We start from the raw sequence: 27,336 nt of genomic DNA on the forward strand, positions 1-27,336 counted from the left end.
ACTGCAATGGCCTCTATTAACACGAAATTAGCATGAGTAAATTTATCTAAGTCACCCCTGATAAAATGAGAATACCTGATAATACTCAGTGAATGCAAGATATATTATTACAGATACAAAATATTATTAATAATGGCTGACACCCAAAACACATGAATTTAAAAAACCTTACTAGGCCTAAGAATTAACACCTTACGCTACACAGTACAAGAAAAAAATGCAATAACAGTTATACTCAAATTACACAGCTGCTAGATGGTTGGAGACTTCCTGAGCACTCACAATAATAACAACTGTACAGGGGAGGACAGAGATGTGAACAAAATGAGGAGTAAATCTAAGTGGCAATAATGCAGAGACTGAGCTCATTATATAGGGGCCGGCAGAGATTCATACAACTTGTAAGAAGGACGCGCAAATGAAGCCATGGGAAAAAAGAGTTGACAATCCTGCTCTGAACAACAGAAAGAACGACTGACTCTACTATAAGGGAGGAGGGGGGGAGTGAGGTAGAACACGCTCGTGATTAAACATGCAGCATACTGTACTGAAATCATAGGCTATGTAACAATATATATATATATATATATATATATATATATATATATATATATATATATATATATATATATACAGTATATATATATACTTACATATATATATATATATATATATATATATATATATATATATATATATATATATATATATATATAATGATGATGATGATGTTTGGTTGAGTTGCAGGTTGCTGACCCTGAGTTGAAAGGTCTAGCTAACTCTGCTTGCAGTGAGGAAGAGTCAGCTGGTGCTTCTACTTGTTATTATATAAAGTCAGGTGTACTTATGAGGAAGTGGAGACCCCCAACAGCATCAGCCGACTGTGAATGGGAGGTTGTACATCAATTTGTCATCCCTCGTGTTTGTAGGCAGGATATCATTAGAGTGGCTCATGATTCCAGTTTGGCAGGACACCTTGGAGTGAGGAAGACTGGCACGCATTTTGAAACACTTCTACTGGCCAGGTATCTTCAGGGATGTTTCCTGGTATTGTAAGTCTTGTCACACCTGTCAAGTTGTGGGGAAATGTAATCAGACCGAAAAGGTTGCACCTCTAGTTCCCATTCCTCCTTTTGAGGCGCCATTCACCCGTTTGTTGGTGGATATTGTGGGCCCTCTTCATAAGACTTTTTCTGGATTTTCTTATGTGTTGACCCTGATTGATATGGCTACTCGTTATCCTAAAGCCATTCCAGTTAGAAATATCTCAGCAAAGAACGTGGTTAAGGAAATGCTAGGGTTCTTTACAAAGTTTGGTCTGCCCAAGGAGGTACAGTCAGACCGGGGAAGTAATTTCATGTCAAATGTTTTCAAGCAGTCTCTGAAAGAGTTGGGCATCACCCAGATCACGTCTTCAGCTTACCATCCCTAGACCCAAGAAGCGTTGGATAGATATCATCAAACACTCAAATCGATGTTCAAGAAATACTGTTTGGAACATCAGAAAGTCTGGGATAAAGGTCTTCCATTCGTTGTATTTGCTGCAAGAGAATCTCCAAATGAATCACTGGGCTTCTCACCTTTTGAACTACTGTTTGGCCATGAAGTAAGAGGACCCCTTAAGTTACTCAAGGAATGTTGGCTGTCGGAGGAAGATGTGATGAAGTTCAAAGAACAGCTGTCCACTGCTTTACAGCTGGCGAGAGAGAATTTAGGAGCTGCTCAGGAGAAGATGAAGACTTGGTATGATAAGAAGTCCAGGTTACGCCACTTTCAGCCAGGAGATCAGGTTTTGATTCTGCTATCAGTGCATGGGCAACCTCTTCAAGCCAAGTTTAGTGGTCCTTATTTCGTGGAGAAGAACCTCAGTGATGTCAACTATGTCATCACCACACCAGATCTTAGAAAGAACAAGCAACTTTGTCACAACAACATGCTAAAGTTATATCACAGGCGGGACGAAAATAATCCAGTCTGCACTGTAGCTGTTCCACCCGAGTCTGCAAGTGAAGTTCTCCCATGCAGTATGAGCCTGAGTGATAGTTTGGGGAAGAATCCTGATATCATGAATGATCTCCAGACGAAGCTTTCTCATCTACCTCCCGAGGAAAGGCAGGAGTTTTCGGCATTACTGCAGGAGTACCCGCAAGTGTTCCGTGCTACTCCAGGAAGAACCACTGTGTTGATGCATGATGTCGATGTTGGAGACGCAAAGCCAATTAAACTACCTCCTTACCGTGTGAACCCAGTGAAAGTTCCTCTCATGCATAAGAAGCTTGGCTACCTGTTGGACCACAAGATGTTTGAGCCCTGTCAGAGCGAGTGGAGTTCTCCTGTCACCCTAGTCCCTAAGCCAGGTGGGTCACAGCGGCTTTGCATCGACTACAGACGTATTAATCAGATAACCAAAACAGACACTTACTCTCTCCCTCGCGTGGAAGATTGCATAGACAAGATCGGAAAGGCTAGGTACATAAGTAAGTTTGATTTATTAAAGGGATACTGGCAAGTACCTATGACTGAACGTGCTAGGGAGATCTCATGTTTTGTAACACTAGGAAAGACTTTTGCATGTTCTGTAATGCCAAATGGTATGAAGAATGCACCAGCCACATTTCAGAAGCTCATGAATGTTGTAACAGAGGGTTTTGCAGGGTGTGTTGTTTATATTGATGATGTGTTAATCTTCAGTGACAACTGGAAAGATCACCTATGCCATGTCAGTAAATTTCTTGAGCGTTTGGTTCATGCTAATCTTGTAGCTAATTTATCAAAGTATAAGTTTGGTCAAGCTAAAGTTCAGTACCTTGGGTACGTAATTGGTGATGGACATGTTGCACCACCAGGAGCTAAGGTTCAGGTTATAAGTGATATTCCCAGACCTAAAAGTAAGAAAGAGCTAAAAAGATTTTTGGGAATGGTAGGTTATTACAGGAGATTTGTTCTTAACTTTTCAATTCTTGTATCACCACTTACAGACCTACTGACAAAAGGAGTTAAATTTGTCTGGACCGATAACTGTGAATCCTCTTTCAGCAAACTTAAATCTATCCTATTAAGTCAGCCAGTGCTCGCTACTCCAAATTTTGCTAAGCCTTTTGAGATGGCTGTTGATGCAAGTGATACAGGAGCTGGGACTGTTTTGCTGCAAGAGGATGATCAGGGTATTGAACACCCTGTATCTTATTACAGTAAGAAGTTCACTCCACCTCAAAAGAACTACTCCACTTTTGAGAAAGAGCTTTTGGCCTTGATTTTGGGTTTACAGCATTTTTCATTTTATTTGTGTTCTGGTTTTGACCCCATAGTCATTTATACCGATCATAACCCACTGAAATTCCTTAGTAAGTTTAAAGATAAAAATCAGAGATTGACAAGATGGAGTCTACTTCTTCAGGAGTATTCATTAAACATACAACATGTCAAGGGGAAAGAAAATGTTATTGCAGATTGCTTATCTAGACTTTAGACAATGTTTTAGAGTAATAAGAAATTTCCTTTGTAAATTTCTTTTTCTTTGTGGGGAGGTGTTACATAGCCTATGATTTCATCATCCTTTGTGTAATTCTAACGTACAGTATGCTGCATGTTTGATCACGAGCGTGTTCTACCTGTCTCCCCCCCTCCTCCCTTATAGTAGAGTAAGTCGTTCTTTCTGTTGTTCAGAGCAGGATTGTCAACTCTTTGTCCCTATGGCTTCATTTGCGCATCCTTCTTACAAGTTGTATCAGGCTCTGCCGGCCCCTATATAATGAGCTCAGTCTCTGCATTATTGCCACTTAGATCTACTCCTCATTTTGTTCACATCTCTGTCCTCCCCTGTACAGTTGTTATTATTGTGATTGCTCAAGAAGTCTCCAACCATCTAGCAGCTGTGTAATTTGAGTATAACTGTTGTTGCATTTTTTCTTGTACTGTGTAGCGTAAGGTGTTAATTCTTAGGCCTAGTAAGGTTTTTGTGATTCATGTGTTTTGGGTGTCAGCCATTATTAATAATATTTTGTATCTGTAATAATATATCTTGCATTCACTGAGTATTATCAGGTATTCTCATTTTATCAGGGCTGACTTAGATAAATTTACTCTTGCTAATTTCGTGTTAATAGAGGCCATTGCAGTTAACCATATATTTAACCTATTTTTTGCCATTACATTATCCTTATGAGTCCTGAATGTTTTGTTGTTAGTTTTAGCATTAAACTTTGACTTGTAATTTTACCTAACTCTTTTGTTTTGAACCTGGAACTTTACGGGACAGTAGTGATTTTTAGTATTCTCACTTAAAGTGTACCTTATTTTTCTCTGTTCCGTAACAATATATATATATATATATATATATATATATATATATATATATATATATATATATATATATATATATATATATATATATATATATATATATATATTTCCGAGCTGCATATCTCTGGAACTCGCTTGCCCAGAGTTCTTTCCCTCCAATCTTCAACCTACAGTTGTTCAAGTCTGTTACAGATACTTTAAGAACAGCAGACACCAGTAATCTGGTGTATGGGTTAGTTTTTTTTATTCATTTGTTTTTCTTTCTTCTGATATTTTATATATATATATATATATATATATATATATATATATATATATATATATATATATATATATATATAAATGAATTAAAAAAACTAACCCATACACCAGATTACTGGTGTCTGCTGTTCTTAAAGTATCTGTAACAGACTTGAACAACTGTAGGTTGAAGATTGGAGGGAAAGAACTCTGGGCAAGCGAGTTCCAGAGATATGCAGCTCGGAAATTGAAAGAATTCTGATAGGCAGAAGTCCTGCAATATGGCTGGGTAACGTTCCAATCATGAGCGCTAAGAGATGTCCCTGTAGCACGAGGGAACGGCTTGGAGACGTGGCACAATGGACGCATCTTCGTCTGAGCATTTGCTATAAAAATATCAGTAAAATACTGCAAGGAAGGCAACATTCCTTCTTTACTTGTAGGGGAGGTAGTTTATTAGTAGCAGCAGGGATATTAAATCCTTCAAACAGCTTTGTTCTTAATTTTGTCTAGTTGTTTTAATGCAACCTCTCCACATCCATTCCACAAGGGTGAACAGTATTCAAGCTGAAAGCGCACATGACTCATAAATTATAGCTAAGTGCTTGTCATTGGAGAAGTTACGGACTCTGTACAAATAACCAAGTTTCTTAGAGGCGGTTTTAACAAGTGATCTGAAATGAGAGATCCAGATGTAGGCATTGTTAAGTGAGACGCCGAGAATTTCAATACTTTTAGAGAGGGGAATATTTGTAGCATTGAATGTAATGTACGAATCTGGCAATACCTGGCTATTGGTAAATTGTATATATTAAGTTTTACTAGCATTAAATGAGACAAGGTTGTTTTGTCCCCATTCGCTGATCGAAGATAAGTCTTGATTTATGGAGATGGCTGTACTTAGTTAAGAGTTAGAGATATCAAACTTTGTAAATGGGTGTCTGTGTGAATGAGCTATGAAGTATTGAGTCATTTACATATGAATGGTTGGAATTGTGGGTGACAGATAGGAAATCATTAATATGAACCAGGAACAGGGTTGGTGCCAGAAATGATCCCTGCAGCACGCTGGGATTAATTGAGTGGAAATTGGAATGCACATCATCTACTTTTACTCTTATTTTTCTGTTGCTGAGATATGAGGAAATCAAAGGAAGAAAAGACTTTAGTTCATAGCAAGGGGGTTTGGACAACAGGGAACGGTGCCATACTCTGTCGAAAGCTTTAGAAATATCAAGGGCTACTGCATGAGTTTCTCCATGTAGGTCGATTGATTGATGGATGGTATGAGTCAGAGGATTATGTCAATGGTAGATCTTTCTTGGCGAAAATCATATTGTCTATCACTAATAAAGTTGTTGGATTGGAGATGTTTAACTCTGTGCTTAGTAATTAAAGTTTCAAATACCTTACCAAGAGAAGATGTGACAGCTATTGATCTATAATCAGAGGGGTCAGAGGAACTTCCTTTCTTTGGAATTGGGTGGATATTGGCTTCTTTTCATGAATTTGGGAATGAAGTACGTATGCATAGTCTGAATAATTTAGCAAAAACAGAGGCAAGTTCTGGGGAACACTATTTCAAAACAATTGGCGGAATTCCATCTGGGCCTGAAACTTTTTTTTGTAGGTAAATTGTCTAGGATGGATTTCACGTATCTTGTCTATATTTTAATTGGAACAATTTCGGGAAAGTCAAGTTCTAGTAATGGGACGTTCTGGCTGGTTTCCTCTATGGTAGAATTTCTGGCAAACGTACTGGCAAAAAAATCTGCTTTCCTACGTGGGTCATTTGTGATGTTACCATCTAAAGATTTTAGTGGGGGAATAGATGATGACATGCTTAAGTTATTTTGAAAGAACTGAGAGTTGACCAGAATATTCTATTGTCATTATGGTTGTTATGTAGTTTTGATGCTTGATTTTGAAGAAAGTTTGATTTAGCTAGGGCTACGGTGTGAGTGGATGGTGAGCTGAGTGAGTTCTTTGATCTCAATGTGGGACTGAAACAGGGGTGTGTAATGTCTCCATGGCTGTTTAATATATATATGGATGGGGTCGTAAAGGAGGTACAAGGTAGGGCAGTGGATGTGGGGGTGGCCCTAATGAATGAGGGTGAGATTTGGAAGCTTCCGGTGTTGCTGTTTGCTGATGATACAGTATTGTTGAGTGAAGATGAATGGGAGTTGCAAGGTTTGGTGAATGAATTTGGGACAGTGTGTAGGAGGAGGAAGCTGAAAGTTAATGTAAACAAAAGTAAAGTTATGGTGTTTGAGAGGAATGAAGTCACAGAGTGTGCAATGAGGTTGGATGGTGAGGATATGGAGAATGTGAGTGCATTCAAGTACTTGGGTAGTGTGATGAGTAAGGATGGAACTTTGGGGGATGAAGTACGTGAAAGGGTACAGCAGGGAAGGAAGGTTGTTGGCACACTGAAAGCAGTGATGAGAAATAGGGAGGTGAGTATGGAAGTTAAGAAGTCACTGCATGATGGTATTGTGATCCCTACCCTGACATATGGAAGCGAGGCGTGGACCTTGCAAGAGGGGAACAAGTCAAGAGTGAGAGCAGTGGAAATGAGTTACTTGAGAGAAGCATGTGGAGTGACATGGAGGGACAGGTTGACGAATGAAGAAGTGAAGGAACGTTGTGGGGTAGATGTGGATGTGGTTGAAAAGATTAGGAGAAATACACTGAGGTGGTTTGGACATGTGGAGAAGATGGAGAATGAAAGACTGACTAAGAGGGTGTATGTAGGTGAGGTGGAGGGAGGGAGAGGGAGGGGTAGACCGAGGATGAGGTGGAGGGATGGAGTTGAGAGGTGTATGAGGGAGGGGGGGTGAGTTGGGGGGAGGGTAGTCAAATGGTGGGTGACAGAGTGACTTGGAGGCGTTTTGTCTGCGGCCACCCTTTGCAGGATTAGGGCGTCGGTCTATAGATTGATAGATAGATTGATTTAGCGAGATTTATTACATGTTTTGCATGGTTTCTAGCAATTTTAAATTGAGTAAGTGATTCAGATGTATTTTATTTTAAGCCTTATCCACTGGTTGACGTGTATGCATGACAGGATTCAGGGCGCACAGGGCCGCTGGTTGCCTTGCTATCCCGCACTCACCTTCCCACCACTGTTTGAGTGCGGGACCGTTTTCTGTGATACCTACAGAGTAAGTAGGACCCACAAGTACCCCGCGGTTGTGCTGTTCAGTCTGTACTCGGCAGTGGTAGCGAGAGGAACCATGTCATCTTCCTCGACGTCATCCGTTTCCATAACACCGCGTGAAGGCCCGATCACCTCATCAACCCCCGCTAAAGTCATGCCCTTTGTGCCAGGGAAAGGGCTTAGTGATAGTGCCATAGGACGTGCCCTAGACGAAACTGTGTCATCTCAAACACTGAGTGAGAGTAAGTCGTCAGAGGGCAAACAAAGCTACCACATGGAGAGTGAGCTCTCTTGCCCTCCATCCCATACTCGCTCTCCTACTTCTACAGGAGGAAGGGAGAACCTACGACAACGATGATTTTGCTGATGAGGAGGCGGTAGATGACCCAGGATATTGGGAAAGTGGCCGTGGACCTGGTGGACATCTGTGGAAAAAACACCGCAGAGGCATTTCCCCCACACCTTCACCACCTGCTTGCCGATGTATCTTCCTCCACCGCTCCCCCACACCTCAGCCTACCACTTCAAGGGCAGAATCACCTCAACCAGGCCCTTCAGGAGTTGTATTGCCTAGACGGGAGCCACGTGGTGATACGCAGCGCCGAGCATCTTCAAAGGAAAGTTCCGCATCAGGTGAGTCATCATCCGCTTACTCCCCCACCTCTCCCTCTCCCTCTCCCTCTCCCACTCCCTCCCCCTCTCCTCCACTCCCCCCTGCCCGTGGCCGTGCACGTGGTCGTGCACGAGTGCTGGGAAAACGCAGTGCAACTGCCAGAGGGACTGCTCTACCACGTGTGGGTAGATACATTTGTGTGGGAGGATGGTCCCAGCTTTGAGCCGTCTGTGCCGCCTTTTGATGAGGAGGGTGCAGGAGTGCAGAAAGATGCACTTCCCCCCTGGCCTTGGACTATTAGTAGTCTATTGAAGGCAAGTTTCACGACTGCAATTATGCAGTACCTGGTTGATGAAATTAATTTTCACCAGGCCATGTGCGTGCGTTGGCTGGACGTACCTGCTAGCGAGAGCACGCACATACATGAATGGATACCTGTAGAGGTGGGTGAGATATTTGTGTGGCTCCCCCTGAGCATGCTGATGGCGCACTTAAAAAAACATGTGCTTCACGACTATTGATTGTTGGATGAACTCGTTGACACACCTGTCTTCGGAAAATACATGGCCTGTGATAGGTACCTGGCAATCCTGAGGTTCCTACATTTCAATCGAAATTACGGTCCTGCACCGAACGACAGGTTATGGAAAATAAGACCAATCCTGACAATGCTGAAAGAGTCATTCTCCAGGGTTTTCTGTCCGTTCCAGAAAGTGGTTATTGACGAGTCACTGGTGTTATTCAGGGGCAGGCTTGCATTTATTCAGTATGTGCCATCAAAGCATCACAGATTTGGCCTGAAATTCTTTGTGTTTTGTGACTAAAACTGGATATGTGCTGGATGTAATAGTTTACTCAGCGACAGATGTTGATATACCTAGCAATGATCCTCATGGATTCTCTGCATCAGTAGTGAATGTGCTGATGGAAAGGTATTTCAATAGGCACCACATTCTGTACACCGATAATTATTACACAGCCCTGGCGTTGACAAAGTATTTGCTTGACCATGGTACTGGGTCCTGTGGAACTGTTAGGGCCAACAGAAAGAATTTCGCAGTATTTCCGGCAAATACTGAAAAAGGAGCCCTTCTGACAAAGAAATGTGGGAACATGTTAGCCCTTCTTTGGCATGATAAGAGATGGGTTAACATGTTGTCTACAGTTCATAAGGGTGTGCTGGAGGAAACTGGTAAAACATACTACAGGACCAGGGAACCTGGGGTAAAGCCAGATGCAGTCAATGATTACAATATCAACATGCGGCTGGTTGATAAATTGGACATGCAAATTGGTCAGGTAGATTGCCTATGTAAGTCCTGCAGGTGGTACAAGAAGGCGTTCTTACACCTTCTTGATATCGCCATCCTAAACAGTTTCATACTGTTCAAGGAGCTTGTAAGGAAACCTCTCTCTTTAGGAGAGTTTGAGAGAGAGCTTGCACGTGAACTCCTTGAGCAATATTCAACTGTTCAGGTGACAGGTGCTAGGCGGGGGACAGCGGCTCCAGCTGACAGGCTCAGCTGTGCTGAGTATTTCCGTCGGCACATGATTGTGGAGATCGGGAGAACAGAAGCAGGTCGTCTGGCATACAGGTAGTGCCACGTCTGCTGCACAACCAAACACCGTCCCCCAGCACGAAAAGAGACCTCGTACCAATGTGCAGAATACAAGGTCCCCCTATGCCCCAAATGCTTCTCAGAGTATCACTCCGAGCGTGAGTACTGAGCAGGTGTGTGGGGAAGTGTAAATAACGTAGAGTAATGCACAAGTTTGTGTAATTTCATAAATGAGTGAAAAGTGTGATAGTATGAGCGAAGTATAGTAAGTGATAAGATGTAAGTCATTTATAATAAGTTCAGGAAGTGCAAATAAGTTATTTATAGTAAGTGCAATACAGAAATTGATACTGTGTATCGGATATTGGTTTGAAAATTATTGGAAATACTTTGCTTTTGCCTACGTGTTACCTGAAAGAAAACCACTTGTGAGCGGGCCACAAAGAAAAATACCTGCTTGGCTATACCTAAATTATTTCACTCAATACTCAGGGAGATTGTGCCAAATATGAGCATCAGTGTATCTGTGATGTGACGTACAAATAATGTTAGTTGTGTGAAACATTTCTATGATTTTCACTATAACCCTGAATAGTACAAAGCAGTATGATTTACAGTACAAATAATTACCTCATATCTACGATAATGCGTGAAAGAGCAACAACATTTACTTGTTAAAGTGTAATTATGCTTAACGGTGATGTACAGTGCAGTTCTAAGTGTCATAACAAAGGAGAAATATGATTATTTACGGAAGAAGTGAGAACAGAAAAACGAGGTAAAGGAGAAATATTCCTTACGGAAAAAGTGAGTACAGAAAAACGACGAGATATTTCCTTTCCCACACACCTACGGAGCATAGAGGCATTATGGAGCGGGCAGTAAATCCTTGGGTGAGCCACATGAACCGGGTGATGACTCATTCTCATGGCGGTGAATAAGGAGCAGTGGAAAAAACGAGTGGAATCTTCCGCATTCCTTCCAAGGACACACGGGCAATGCTACAATCACCATTCCAGGCAGTGCTACCAACGCTAGCCGGCTGGGCTGAGGCTGCAGCCAGTGGCACGCGCTCGGAGCAGTGCGCCAAAACGAAAAACCACTCCTCTTCAACTCATCCTTATTCATCGACGGGACCACCTAGAGACTTCGGGATACCATCATTGGAAAGAAGAAGAGTTGGTGAGTCTTATGAACTTTCATTTGAATCTCTAGCTATTATAGTTTGTCAGATATGAGGGTTTGAAGTAAGGGTATTTTTTCCAAAATCTCGGAAATCGCCCGTAGGGAGGCGTGTGCCACAGCCGGGAACCCCCTGGCGGCTAAGTGTTAAGTAAGAGTTATATGCTACCGGTAATGATTTTTGGGCTGTTGCTCTGGCACGGTTGCTATCAAACCATTTTGGGGAGTTTCATCTTCTAGAGAACTGTTGACTTGGTATAAATAAATCCATACCAGCTACTATTAAGTCACAAATGTGGGACTGGGTAGAATTGGCATCACTAGAGAAGAATGACTGCCATCCCACTTTGCTCTATCAAAGTGCCATCGGGTCACCTTGACAGGTTCAGAACAGGGAGGTTTGGGGGGACTACCTAATGAGGCTTTGATGAGATTGTGGTCAAAGGATCCAAGTGGAGACAATACCTCTATCCTGTATTGATCTGGATTATTTATCAGGAATAGATCCAAAAGATGGGCATTATGGTCAGAATTATCTGGTATTCTGGTTGGTTGCTTTACCAGCTGCTTGAGATTAAACGATTCTGCAAACAGCTCACACTCTAGATCAGCACCATCAGTCCTGGCAGAATGCAATAACCATTCAACATTATGTATGTCAAAATCACCCAAAATAGTAGTTTCGGTGTTGAGGGCAAGGTTAAAGTTACTCAACTGAGTAACAAGAAGGAACCAAAGGGCAGGAGCCTACAAATTGTTCCTTCCAAGAGAAAACAAAAACAAGATAACACAGGGCAAAATTCTAAATCCGTTCATTTGGTGATGCCTGATATACAGGCAGAGGGATACATTCCATATATGATCTGTTGGATACGTAAACTACTGGGAGTAACGGTTAACTCTTACATTAGATAGTTTGACAGAGAAGTAATGAGAGACGGTTTTTTGAAACACAGGATGTTAAAGCAATTGGGCGATAGTTAGAGGGTTGGGAATGGTCACCCGTTTTTGGGACTGGGAGAATGAGACGAATCTTACAGCAAGAAGGAAAGGTTTAAGTTGCAGATAAAGGCGAAAGAGTTTACCTAGACAGGGTGTAAGCACAGAAGGACAGTTTTTGAGGACAAAAGGAGGGACCCCATCAGGCCAGCATGCCTTGTTAGTATGGAAGCCAGTGATGGCAGAAAATACTTCAACTGAATACATTTTAATGTCAGCCATGAGGAAGTCAGAGATGGGACGTGATGGAGGAACAGCACCAGATTCGTCTAAGGTGGAACTGGAGGAGAATGTCTGAGTGAATATTTCTGCTTTATCAGTAGAAGAAATAAGCCATCAAAATGGAAAAAAGGAGGGAAGGATGGTGAGGTAAAGTTGTTAGAAAAGTTTTTGTTAAGGTGCCAGAAGGAGGAGGATGAATTCGAGTTGGAGAGCTCACAGCATTTAGTACGAATGAAATAAATTTGAGCACAGCGAAGGACAGACTTAGCACGATTCCAGACAGAAACATAAATGGGATGAGATTCAGGAGTGGGTGGGCTCCGGCACCTTTTGTAGGCATTCTCCTTGTTGTGGACGGCAGGAGAACAAGCGTGGTTAAACAATTTTTTTTCATTAGTCAAAGGAGATGAGACAGGAATGTATGCTTCCATGCTGAGATAATAACCTCCACAGTTTGCAAGGCACGCTCAGATGGCTTTCGACCATGGAAGCAATTACAGGGAAAAACAAAGAGGCATTGCCAGAGGGCCTCCCAGTTAGCAGCTTTAAAGTGCCACAATGATCGTTTTTGGGGAGGGTCCACATGCCTTACCGGAGCAACAGGACAGGTTAAGGTGATAAGGTTGTGAATGGAGAAGCCCAATGGAAAGATAATCAGCATAAGCAGAAGGATTATTTATAATATTATAAAGAAGAGGTCATTTACGTTGGAACTCTCTCCAAGACAATCAGGGATACTGGTAGGGTGCTGTACAAGCTGCCCTTGGTCATTAAGGATAGAAAAGATGGAGGCTTGTTCTTCAGGTGGATCAGTGAAATGAGAGGAGAGCGAAGGGTGATGGTGAACATTGATAAATCCTAGAATGGAGATTTCTGAGATACCCGGTAGGTGAAACTGATAAGATGTGTTCCATCTTAGATGTAAGATAGTTGAAGAATTTTTCATAGTCAGAAGATTCAGGGGATAGGGAAACAGCACAGATGTATTTAATCCAAGATGACAAAAAAGCCGAAGCTAGAGAGTAGAGAATTCAGAAGATTCAAGTTCATGAACACGAGAGCAAGATATGATGTTGCAGTCATATACACAACAGCCAATGGCTTTGAAATGGGTATTAAGATAGTAGGAGGATACAGACAAGGGTTTGCTATCAGTCGTCCCAGACAGTTGAGTCTCAGTGAGGAAGAGGTGGGGCTTGATGAAGGGGAAATTAGAGGAAAGGCTGCAAAGTTTGCAGAAGTGAAGAAATGAGTCAGACAGTGGTTCCAGGCATCTCTCTTGGTTGTCGCCAGGAAAGGGGCAGATGGGGGGGGGGGCTTTTATGTTCACCCCCCGTGGGAACTCTGAACCTTGATGATAGGACCCCATTTTTAGTGAAGTTTTGAATAAAGAGTGTACAGTGTGATGTGCATGTACTTTGGTGTTGACAGAGAAACTTGTATTAGAAAGCATGCTGGCCTACTCTCTGTGTTGCTGAATCACTGAGAAAGTCCAGCAAAGAGGGATAGTCAGATGAAAGTCCCAAGGGCTGATGAAACGGGAGCTCGAGCTCTCCCTGTCATCAGCTTTCCAGCCACCTTCGGAGTACTGCCCTGCTTGACTGATGCTACAGCCGGTAGGAAGCGTGTAGTCTTATATATATATATATATATATATATATATATATATATATATATATATATATATATATATATATATATATATATATGGAGCCTGTGTGGCAAAGTGGTAAAGTGTGCGTTTTCGTACACTGAAGAATGAGGATTCGCGCCCTGCCAGGGTAATAAACTTTGGGAGCGTTCTTCAGGCCACGTACTGCATTGGCGGACACAAGGGGTGCTGTGGTTGAACCAGTGTCGCATACTATAAAGTATGCTTGCACCCAGTTGGCTTGCGCGGGCCGATTACACTTCATTCACAGACTACACACACATCCAAAGCCACTCTAGCACTACTGTACAATTACACTTACAAGCAATTCTCACCACAAATACAATCTCTACTGGACAGCCTGAGCCACTTGGTAGAGATACATTGGCTGCATCGTCCCCACTTTGGTTGGGATAGGATGGTCCTGCAGTGGACACTCAAACGGCTGATTATATATATATATATATATATATATATATATATATATATATATATATATATATATATATATATATATATATATATATATATATTTATACATATATCATTTCCTGTGGCACCCCACGGGATGCATAGGGCCTCGATGAACACTCCTCACCAATATTTGTCTCTTGCCATCTCCTTCAGGTCCCACCAACACTCCTCTCATGCTTCTCTTTTCATTGTCCTCAACCAGGTTTCCTCCGGCCTACCTCTACCTCATATTCCTCTAGCAGTTCATTCTGGCACATCCTGTATTAAACGCCCTCTTTTCTGTATATGTGCCCCAGCCACTTCCAGTGAGACATTCTCACATATTCATTAATTGGTTCCACTCTCGTAATATCCCTTACTCTTTCATATGTAACTCTTGTCTTGCCACTTTACACCAAGAATCATTCTCAGTATTTTATTCTCAAATCCTAATACTTTCTGATCTGTTGCAATTGTACTGTACCATGACTCATGCCCATAAATTAAAATTGGTCTAACCATGGACTTGTAAATTTTCACTTTAGTATGTACCGAACGCATATTATTATTCCAAACAGATTTCAACATTCCAACAGCTCGCCAAGCCAGTCTAATCCTCTGCTCAATTTCATTGTTTAATGATCCATTAGATGATACAATTGTTCCCAGATATTTAAAGTTTTGTACATTCTTCACCACATTATTCCCAAAATATATATATATATATATATATATATATATATATATATATATATATATATATGTGTGTGTGTGTGTGTGTGTGTGTGTGTGTGTGTGTGTGTGTTGATGGCATTGCTGCATACGTAACCCTTAACACATTAGTCCTTCGTACCTCCCAGACACAGCAGTATTATTTCTTTTAAATTAGTATCTAGCATTATCCTCGCGATTGTCTTTACATAATACATCTCTCAAAGATGCTAAAACGCAAAGACAGATAACGACAGTTAACAAAATCCTGAAATCTCCATATTCTTCCTTTTTCTTGTTCTACTGTTTATGATCATTTTGCTGTACTGAATCGACCACCCTTATTTCATTTTATTTTATTTTATATATATTTTTATATTTTTAGGGTTTTCATTCTGTACTGGGTTGGAAGCATGGTAAATATTGCCCAAGAGGGTCACAGGTACTAGGTCATACCGGGTCCACTTTTTCAGTTTTGCTCCAATTTCGATAGAACTTGGAGGAAGGGCAAATGGTTAGCAAAGGGAAAAGTTTTTTTTCAGCTGAGAACAAACGGCCAAAATTTAATGTCACTCAGCAGTGTCAAACTTCCAGCCCTTCCATTCAAATAATTGATATTCATCTCGAGCTATATTTTGGGAGAGCGCTCTGCGGTCAGAGATTCATTTAATTCATTTAATTCTAAAATTCTGTGAACCGGCTCACTGGAGGGGTTCTATTGAGGATTAAGTATTTAACGTTTGAACAATGGTCAAAGAACATAGTTGCTGGAATAGGTCACGCCAGGTCGTAGACCGATCACTAGGTAGGGTGCTCACTTCGCTAATATATATATATATATATATATATATATATATATATATATATATATATATATATATATATATATATATATATATATATACACACACACACACACACGCTAACAACAGATTATCGATGTTAAATGGATTAATCAGAGATTTCATCCATCCCTTTGCTCCTATGATGCTCCTAAGTTGAAAAAGCTTACAAAAACCATTAGAGATTTGTCACAGAGAGACTTACAATTCAGTAAAACTAGTATTAAGAATAATAAAATGATTGAAAATGTAGGTATTGCACTGCACCCAAAATATATCAGAAAAAGGTTGAGAGTAAAGTGGCAGGCAACACGATCCCTGCATCTTCGTTATTTTTTCCGCTCAGACGTACTGTACTATCATGGTGCAGGATAAGTGCATCCCAAATGTGTCGTGATAATGGTCTAACTATTAGCTAACCATGAATTACACAAAAGTATGCCACCAAAAAAAAAAAAAAAATGTAAGGATGGGATTACTTGTCATTTTACTGGCTCGACCTTCTTCCAGTGGTTTTGGACTCACTCCCATCCCAACAGCTTCATATAATTACTTAAACCTTTTTTTTTTTTTTTTTTTCTTTCTGTGCATGTTACCAGCAAAGTGGGAAACCCGTCATTGGATAGAATGCCTAAAACTTCGAGATAAGGTATAAATTAAAATCATCTGTACACATTGCCTAGGTATTCTGTAGATCATGGAGTTTGTTTTAGGAAATGTGAGACGACCAAGCTGCAGCAAACAGGCAAACTGGGATATCAGTCATTTCATTTACGTTTGGTAAATTTAGGCTGCGGTTAGGTTAGGTTAGGCTCGGGTAATCTAGGTTAAGTTTTGGTTAGATTAGACTAAGTTAGGTTTGGGTAGGTTGGGTTAATTTGGATAAACGCTAGACATAACTTAGTGTTCTTCTTAATTAACTTAATCTAACCTAATCAGACCTAACTAGACCTTACCCAGTCTAACCTAACTTAAATTTAACCTAGATTCTCCCAGGATAATCCCTCTATTGGCTCTATATACTTTGAAAAAAAAAAAAAAAAATGCTGGACATTCTGTAGAATACCTAGGCATTCTATACAATACCTTAGCCCCACGCAATGCCGGTAACATATACCTGTACATAGTTTTATGTTCTGACGGGGGACCGAGATTCGGGGGTTTTGAGTGGCGACTATGTGTAGGTAACCAACTGGTAATTCTGTCTGAATTGTTAATTCTTTCCTTCGTAATCCTACATCATGGCATCCATAGGAAAAGTAGGCAGAGATGATAACGAAAATGGATGAGTCAGTGAGCATTATAGCTGTAGTAGATTTGGTATTCAGATTAGGTTCGTTCGTTCGTTGAAAGTTTTCCTGCACATATAGTGCAGGCCGGGCCATACATTAGCCCGGTCAGTGGTGTATGGGCTGATTAAATAACAGTAAGTGGGGAGGACAGGACGTGGGGAATGCCCAGCATACACGTCCTGTCTCCTGACTGGAAAGACACTGCGGTTATATTTAGTTATTCTGTGTAACGTTTGGGCAGCTTCTACAGTTATGTATATTTAATGTTTTTAGTAGTATTTATTCCAAATTACAGATAACTCCCGCATTGATTTTCAAGGTCTGTTTTACATTATTAGATATCTCTTTTGTTTCAACAAAAACAAGACAGACATAATCCAGGAAACAATAACCCTGATAGAGTTTCTAGGATTAGATGCAAACAGTTACAATAGAACAAATAAACATGAGCTGACTATGAACACAGATATTACGATGCAAGCAACAATAAGACAAAACAAGATGAATAATACAAAGCATCGCCCAAATAATTGTAGCAGTATCTATCGAACATAAATACTCATGAGCAGAAGGGAAAGAGTCAACCTGTGCCACGGAGTAAGGGGCTATATAAATCGGAATTTGGGGTGAAAATTCCCCCAGTCGTCACAACAATCAATGAAATACTGACGTAGAATGGCAAATTGGAAACGCAGGCCAGAAGGAGGCGATAACTGGGCTCGGAACGATATGGTGGGAGGCTGGGTAGGACATGGGAACGTTACATTGTTTGCAGAGCGAATGAATTGCTTGTGTACGAGTTTGTGTTAAAATATAGCCTGTTTTCTCTTACGCCCGTTTTCTTTCTATTTCAAGGATACCTATTTCCTTAGAGTTCAGTATTCTTTTTCCCTGCACAATGCTTTATGTTACTGCTTCACCCCTTTTCATTTTTATGTGAATTTCGTTATACCTGTGTCTTAGAACTGCACCAAATTTCTCAGTCAGTTAAAATATGCAGTTACCAGTGGAGTACCAAGAAACTTGAAAAAGTGGGGCGGGGGGGGGGAGGGTTTTTTTTTTTTTTTTTTTTTTGTCATTTTAGCACTGGGGCCCGTGACACTGGCGAGCGCAGCGAGCTCGTACAGCTGGGGGGTTCGGGGGCCCTGTAAGCCCCCCTCCCGAGAAAATTTTGTACTTTGACCAATTTTATAATCATTTTGAGGCTATATGGATTGGGTATATGACGTAAATATAGCATATTCTAAAGTAACTTTTAAGTACTCTGTGCCACTGAGTTATGATTCAGTCTCTCCAATAACCTTATATTAATAAAATTCTAACTCACATTTTTTTTTTATAAAACTTAAGCAGAATAGAGAGGAATACTGGACAGTATGACACAATACACAGTATACATACATTACTACATATACGGCATATATATATATATATATATATATATATATATATATATATATATATATATATATATATATATATATACACTGAAAAAGGGGGAGCCACGGGCGCATGGCCCTTCCCACCCCTCTCGGTACGCCACTGGCAGTTACTGTGTGCAGGCACTGACTTACGGAGCTAGGGGCGTACTGCCTCCATATTTGAGCAATCCAATGTTTATTAGCAATAAATGGACAATGATATTTATCAGAATATACGCAATATACATCTGAAATAAGCTATCACATTTTTTTTTCTTCATTGAAAAGTGGGATTTGATAAGTATACTTCAAACAGTTTAGTTATGAGTCAGCATGAATTTAATCTTGTGCTATTTCCAGGAATCACTTCTCCTTCCATGGATCCAGCCCTGCTGTGTGTGTGTGTGTGTGTGTGTGTGTGTGTGTGTGTGTGTGTGTGTGTGTGTGTGTGTGTGTGTGTGTGTGTGTTAACAGAAGAACAGAGGAAGGACAAACTTATTATATTAGATATATTTTTAAAGTTTCAAACACCAGAGTCCAGGAATTATCCCTTCACAAACAATAATAACAATAATAATAATAATAATAATAATAACAGTTAAGCTATGTTGGTTGAAATCTGGGGGGGGGGGGCTAATCTGGGGAAGCGAGATGCGAAGAAAAGGAATTTTTCAGGGAATAAAGGAATTCTGATAGACAGTTCTGCTTGATAATACAGTCATGAGTTTAATTAGATGCCCTTGTTGCACGGCGGTAGGCACAGAGACGTGGCACAACGAATACAACTTCAAAAGAGTATTTACCATACAAGAATCTAAGGAAAAAAAAATGTAAGGGAGACAGCGTCCCTTCCTACTTGTAGGGGAAGTAGTTTATTTGTAATTGCTGAGCTATCAGATATTCATATAGCTTTGTACTGAATTCTGTCCATCTGTGTGAGTCCAGTCTTCCCACATCCAATAACGATGGTGAACAAAATTCGAACCAAGAGCTCACATATCTTGCAAATTATAGGTAACTACTCGATGGTGAAAAGTTACACTTATCCAAATTTCTCTGAGACTGTTTCAACAAATGATTTAACATTAGATAAAATTGAGAGTAAGATACTGTTAATTGAAACACTAAGATTTTTTAAAAACAGCAATATTGAGTCCATTGAAGATAATAAAGAGATTAATCAATATCCGTATATTAGTAAACTCGATATGCATTTTTTTTCTAGCATTGAGATAATTTATTTTGTCCCCATTCAGTGATTTTTTAGCATTAATTGAGACATTTTAAATTTGTCTCCATTCAGTTATTTAAGATAAGTCTTGATTTATGTAGACTGCTGTGATGAGTTAGGATTTATTCTTGACAAATAATCCAGATCAATACAGGATAGAGGTACTGTCACCACTTGGATCCTCTGACCACAATCTCATCAAAGCCTCATTAGTTAACCCTCCTACACCTCCCCATTCCGAACCTGTCGTGACCCGATGGCACTTTGATAGGGCAGACTGGGATGGATTTAGAAATTACCTTGCTGATGTTCCATGGCAGTCTTTCTTCTCTAGTGATCCCAATTCTACCCAGTCCCACATTTGCGATTTAATACTAGCTGGTATAGATTTATTCATACCAAGTCAACAATTCACTAAAAGATCAAACTCTCCAAAATGGTTTGATGGCAATTGTGCCAGAGCAACAGCCCAAAAGTCATTAGCATATAACTCTTACTTAAAATAAAAAACATCTGAATCACTCTCCCAATTTAAAATTGCTAGAAATCATGCAAAAGCTGTATTAAATCTATCTAAATCAAACTTTCTTCAAAAGCAAGCATCAAAACTACTTAACAACCCTAATGACAATAGAATATTCTGGTCAACTCTTAATTCTTTCAATAATAGCTTTAACAAGTCATCTTCCACTCCCCCACTAAAATCTTCAGATGGCAATATGACAAGTGACCCACGTGGGAAAGCAGATATCTTTGCTAGTACCTTTGCAAGAAACTCTACCATAGATGATACCAGCCAGAATGTCTCAGTACTGGAACTTGATTCTCCCGAAATTGTCCCACTTAAAATACAGACAAGATTCGTAAAATCCATCCTAGACAATTTACCTACCAACAAAGCTCCAGGCCCAGATGGAATTCCGCCAATTGTTTTGAAAAAGGGTTCCCCTGAACTTGCCTCTGTCCTAGCCAAATTATTCAGACTATGCATACGTAATTCTTTATTTCCAAATTCATGGAAAGAAGCCAATATCCACCCAGTTCCGAAGAAAGGTAGTTCGTCTGACCCCTCTAATTACAGACCAATAGCTGTCACATCTTCTCTTGGTAAGGTATTTGAAACGTTAATTAATAAGCATATTGTTAAACATCTTGAATCTAACAACTTAATTAGTGATAGACAATACGGTTTTCGCCACGAAAGATCCACCATTGACATACTCAATCTCTTAACTCATACCATCCATCAATCAATTGATCTTTTTGGAGAAACTCATGCAGTAGCTCTTGATATCTCTAAAGCTTTCGACAGAGTATGGCACCGCTCCCTGCTGTCCAAACTCCCTTGCTATGGACTAACGTCTTTTGTTCCTTTGATTTCTTCTTATCTTAGTGACAGGAAAATAAGAGTAAAAGTAGATGATGTATAATCGAATTTCCACTCAATTAACGCCAGCGTGCCGCAGGGATCAGTTCTGGCGCCAACCCTATTTCTGGTTCATATTAATGATCACTTATCTGTCACTCACAATTCCGTTCACTCATATGCAGATGACTCAACACTACATAGTTCATTCACATTCAGACATCCATTTACAAAGTCTAATATCTCTACCTCTCAACTCAACTCAGTACAACCATCTCCAGTGAATGGGGACAAAACAACCTTGTCTCTTTTAATGCTAGTAAAACTAAATATATACAGTTTACTAATAGACAGATATTGCCAGATTCGTACATTACCTTCAGTGCTACTAATATTCCCATCTCCAAAAGTATTGAAATTCTTGGTGTCTCACTTAACAGTGCCCTCGGCTGGACCTCTCATGTCAGATCACTTGCTAAAACTGCCTCAAAGAAACTTGGATTATTATACAGAGTCCGTAACTTCGCCGATGAGCAGTTAGCTATAATTTATAAGAGTCATGTGCGCTCTCAGCTTGAATATTGCTCACCCTTGTGGAATGGTTGTGGAGAGGTTGCATTAAGACAACTAGACAAAATTCAGAATAAAGCTGTTAGAATCATTAACAACCCTGCCATTACATATAAACTACCTCCCTTGCAAGTAAGAAGGAATGTTGCCTCCCTTGCATTATTTTACAGATATTTTTTTGGCAAATGCTCAGACGAAGTTGCGTCCATGGTGCCACCTCTCCATGCCTTCCCTCGTGCTACACGGGCATCTGGTAGCCCTCATGACTGGAATGTCACTCAACCATATTGCAGAACTTCTGCCTATCAGAATTCTTTCATTCCCCGAACTGCATCTCTCTGGAACTCTCTTCTCCAGAGTTGTTTTCCTCCAAATTTCAACCCACAACTGTTCAAGTCTAACTTTTACAGATATTTTATGAATAGAGGACACCAGTAATCTGGTGTATGGATTATTTTTCTTTTCCCATTTGTTTTTCCTCCCTCCGTTCCGTTATTGAAAAAAAAAAAAAAAAGTTAAAGATGTAAAAAATTGTGAATGGGTGGTTAATTTTTATGGAAATGTGAAGCGTTGAACAATCTGGATAAGAGTGAATGGAATTATGGGTGACAGACGTGAGATGATTAATGTCAATGAGGAACAGGGTTGGTGAGATGACTTGTCCATTTGACTCACCGGCAATGACTGACTGGAGGTTGAAAATACACCATTTATCTTTAATTTTATCTTCCTGTTGCTAGGATATGAGAAGATCAATGTGACAAAAGATGATAAGCCATAGTAAGGGAGTCTGAATGGCAGGGAACAGTGTCATACTCTGTCACTAGCTTTAGTATTATCAACTATTACCGCATGGATTTCTCCATGTTGGGCAGTTGGCTGATGATTATGAGTAACGAGATGATATGTCAAGAGTGGGTCTGCCGAGGTGGAAAAAAAAAAATACTGCCTGTCACTAAGTTCCTGGATTCAGTATCTTTAACGATGTGTTTATTAATGATATTCTCAAGTACTTTAAGATTCAGAGGGATCAGAGGAAGTCCCTTTCTTTGAAATTGGGTGGATGTTGGCTGCTTTCCTAGAATTACGGATTGAAAACATACGTATGCATAGCCTGAATAATTTAGCTCAAAAAACAGCAAGTTTTGAGTATCACTTTTAAATATAAGGAAGGAATTCCGTCTGACCCTGGACTTTCGTTGCTTAGTAAGTTGTCTTGGACTGATTTTACATGTCTTTGTATCTCTAGTGGAACAGTTCCGTGAAAATCAAGTTTTGGTACAGGAACGTTCTGACTGATTTCTTCTAAGGTAGAATTTCTGGCAAACCTACTGGCAGCAGAGTTAGTTATTCCACAGGGATCATTTACTATGTTTCTTTCTGAAGATTTTAGTGGGATAATGTGTGATGGCTTATTGCTCTTAATATTTCAACAGCAATTTTTTACAGGGACAGGGGATGGGGGAATAGAGGGTGTGATGTGTAATGTGCATGTAGTGTAGTGTAGACAGTTCGAGGTAGATGTTTATGAGATTGTGTTGGTACATTCTGTTAATGAAATCTCTGAAAAGGTACAGCAATGGTAGATGGTCAGGAACAGGTTCTGAAACTGGTGAAACTGGAGCTCCAGCAATACCTGTCACGAACTTGCCATCCACCTTTGGAGTAACACCATGTTTGACGGTGCTGGAAGCGTGTAAATAAACTAGTTCAATATGTTTTCTTTTCATTCGGCTTCATTCCTTGTGTTGGTGTACACAGTTTTCGTGATACCAAGGACCGCAGTAGAGGAATAATTTCCATTGTTGTTAAAAAAAAAAAAAATATTGTTAAGTTAAATAAGATTAGGTTTCCATTTCTGCAGTTAATGCTTGTATCATATATGAGCAATATCATGATTTTTACAACTGTAAGAGTGCAGGCGTGTTTCCTGTGCCAGTGAGTTTATGATGGAAGAAGGGGCGCTTTTTAGGAGCAGAATGTGAGGTCATTATTACTGTTATTATTTCAACTTTTAATATTAGGTATGTTTGGTTTTATCTGGAGTTCAGCCTCTCTGCTGCCTCCAAATCCAGACCCAGTCTGTTTAGTATGATGGTCTTTTTCAAAAAAGTAACACAAATTGTAATGTGATTATGTTTCTTTTCAAATAATATTGTTTATTAAACGTCGCGTATTCGTAGTATCCACCGTCACCATCCACAAAAAGATTGAGTTCCCAGGAAAAAAGGCATGAAAATTCTTGAATATAAAGAAAACTGTGGTGTTAAAACCCAGCAAATGATAATATCATTTACCAAATGTTATTCTTACAGGATGCATTATGTGCCCCTATGTGGAATATATCCCCAAGTGTGTGTGTGTGTGTGTGTGTGTGTGTGTGTGTGTGTGTGTGTTCTTCCCTAATTGTTCTTACCCAATTGTATCTTTACATGAGTGACTCAGGTTCATACATTCCCGTGTTTTGAACCATTGTCATCATATATATCTGTGAATTATTTAATAGTTTTTGATAACACTATTTCATTCGGTAGTGCATTCCACAGATCAGTTGCCCTATTTGGGACGCTGCATTTCCTTATGTCTTTATCTTTTTTTTTTTTTTTTTTACATTTTTTGCAGTGTCGTCTTGATGTTGCTATCCCATAGGTTATATACTCATTTATGTTTATTATCTCTTTCCCTGTGATACATATATGTATAACATAATCATGTCTTACCTTTTCCTTCTCTCTTGTAATGTTGGTAAGTTTAATTTTTAATTTTTCTTCATAGCTTTAATCCCTTAAGCTTTGCGTCCATATTGCAGCTGCCCTTTGTACCTTTTCGATGGTATCTATGTTTTTGTTTTCCCTTTCTATTTCCAGTCTTGAAGAGGTGAACAATGTTTGCTTTCTTCCAAGTATCAGGTAGTTTGCCTTGTCATAAGGATCCCCTGCATATTAAATATATTGGTCTACTTGGCTCTTCTGCACATTAATATAATATCCAACTTGAAATCTCGTCAACACCATTAGATTTTCCAGTCTCTGATTTACTCATCTCTTCCTTGACCACTTTTATTTCGACATACATATATGTGTTAATATGCGTGGGCATGCTTGTTCATTTTCATCTCTCTCAAATCTACTTTCTTCCATAAAAACTGATTGGATTTTTTCGTTAAATACTTCATAATTCCCCTCACACGTGATGGGGTGTATTTTACGTTTCATTTTCGTTTTGCGTCGTATGTAGCTGTAAAACAACTTTGGTTGGTCAGTACAGTACTTTAATTATAATGTCTTTCTCAAATTGCCTTTGAGCTTCTCTCCTCATCCTTGTATAATCATTTCTTGCTTGCTTGTAGTTGTTATGTGGTCTCTCACTATTATGTCGTCTGTATCTGATCCACAGCTAATGTCTATTATCTTTTGCCTTTTTACATTCGGTATTAAACAATTTCTTTATCCTTTTATCCGTTTCTTTGTGCTGTGGGATAAAACTTTGGACTCCTGTTCTGTAAAATTTACCTTTTTTTTATATATAACATTTATATTCTGTCCTCTTAGTTTCTTTTCCAAATCTTTTTCTTTAAAATACTTTTTTAGGTCGTAACATTTGCCCTTTTTGCAATTTAGCCTCTTTTTGTAGTGTTCATTATCATTAACTATATTGTATATTGTACCGAAATTGCAGTCTAATACTGCATGGTCGTATTTGCCGAAAAGAGGGTGATAAATTATATTATCAATTTCATTTTCTTGCCTAGTAAATGTGAGATCAAATAATAAGGTATCTGGTCCTCCTTTTGGGGTGATTTCTTTTACATGATGTGCTGGGAAAAAGTCCTGTATAAGACCCAGGAGCTTTTGTTCACAACGACTTTATAGTTTCTTACTCTAGAGTGTCCCTTATAGCTTCTTACTCTAGAGTGTTCCAGTTTTTATGTTGATATCTCCAGATATTATATTCCTTTTATTTTTTTCTTCCATTCTGTGAAGTAGGGTTCTTAAAGTCTGTTCTGTGCTTTCTGCCAGGTCTTCATACTCGTTTCCATGCCATGTGTTGTCTTGAGTGGCATATATATATATATATATATATATATATATATATATATATATATATATATATATATATATATATATATATATATATATATATATATATATTTACCACGATCGTTTTCCCTTGAAATGTGCTGATCTCAACGGCAATTAATTATGCTTGTGAAGGTATGTCTAATTATATCTCTTTGACCTGGAGTCTTTTCTTTGTTAATATCATAACTTCTCGTCCTTTTGTCACATTTCTGACTCTTCTCCAAATACTGTGTTCGTGAAAATTTAAGGAGTCATTGGATATCCTTGGTGTTGATTTTGTTTCTGTTACACAAATATTATGAGGTTACGTTTCTTTGGTATAGTCTTATATCTAATAATTTGGATACCAATCCAGCTACATCTGAGGACATCAACTTAGTCATATTGTTTACATAATTGACATTGGTTGAGTTTACTGCCCTACTTTATTTTAAATTCTGCTCTTTATGTGCCATTCTTTTTTCTTGTGAAAAAAAAAAAAAACTTCTCTCTTCATCTGACCTTTCATCATTCTTTCATTTTGCTTCTTTCCTTTAGCAATCCCAGTTCCTCTTCAGTTAGACACATTTTTATCTATACATCTTTGAATTCCTACGATCCCTTAAGTTTATTAGCATTTTTTATTATTCTTGTACATTGTTCACACTTTGAAAGATTACTTTCAGAGACTTTGACTCATTTCTTTCATATTACCCTACCCTTTTAAATTCCTCTATATCATTCTCACAGATTTCCTTTGATACATCCTTCGATATGTTCATTATATTTACTATTTCCTTTTTGTCTCTGGAGATTCTATTCCTTATTTCTTCTTCATCTTTACTAGTAATTACATGAGATTTGTTTATCCCCGCTGTTTCTTTCTATTAGCTTTGGATTTTTTTTTAAATCACTTCATTCACATCCCTTGTTATGATTTTTTACTGCAGTGCATCGTTTTCTAGATCTCCTTCAGTTTCGAGGACTTTTACCCGTGTACTTTGTACTTCCTCTGTGCAATTTCTTATCATTTCATTTGCCTGATTTGTCTTCTCGTCAATGTTTCTGCTTTGATCTTTCAGACTACCTGCTTGCCTAATTATGTTTATCACTTTAGAACTCCTTCAAAACACTCATTGGTGACTACTCGATTTCCCATTTCACTCTTTTTTTTTTCTTCAGAATGTTCACCTCACTTGTCAGCTCGCCCATTGTTATTTCTTTTCTGTTTAATTCCTTCACTAACTCATCATTTTCTCCTTTCGTAGGTACAGTTTCTTATTTCACCCAATTCAAGTTTGAAAGTTTCCTCCAGTTTATTTACTTTCTCCACTAATTTACTAAATGTATCCACTTCAACCAGGTCTCTGTAGTCATCATTTTGTTTTGTTCTATTTCCCTTCCTCTTACTTAGAAGAGTTTCTGTGAAACACGTCGCCATCTTACAGAAAGATAATT

This window comes from Coenobita brevimanus, chromosome 44 (assembly GCF_032717465.1).
Source record: "Coenobita brevimanus isolate Jiangsu-jjx chromosome 44, ASM3271746v2, whole genome shotgun sequence".
NCBI classification, from domain to species: Eukaryota; Metazoa; Arthropoda; class Malacostraca; order Decapoda; family Coenobitidae; genus Coenobita; species Coenobita brevimanus.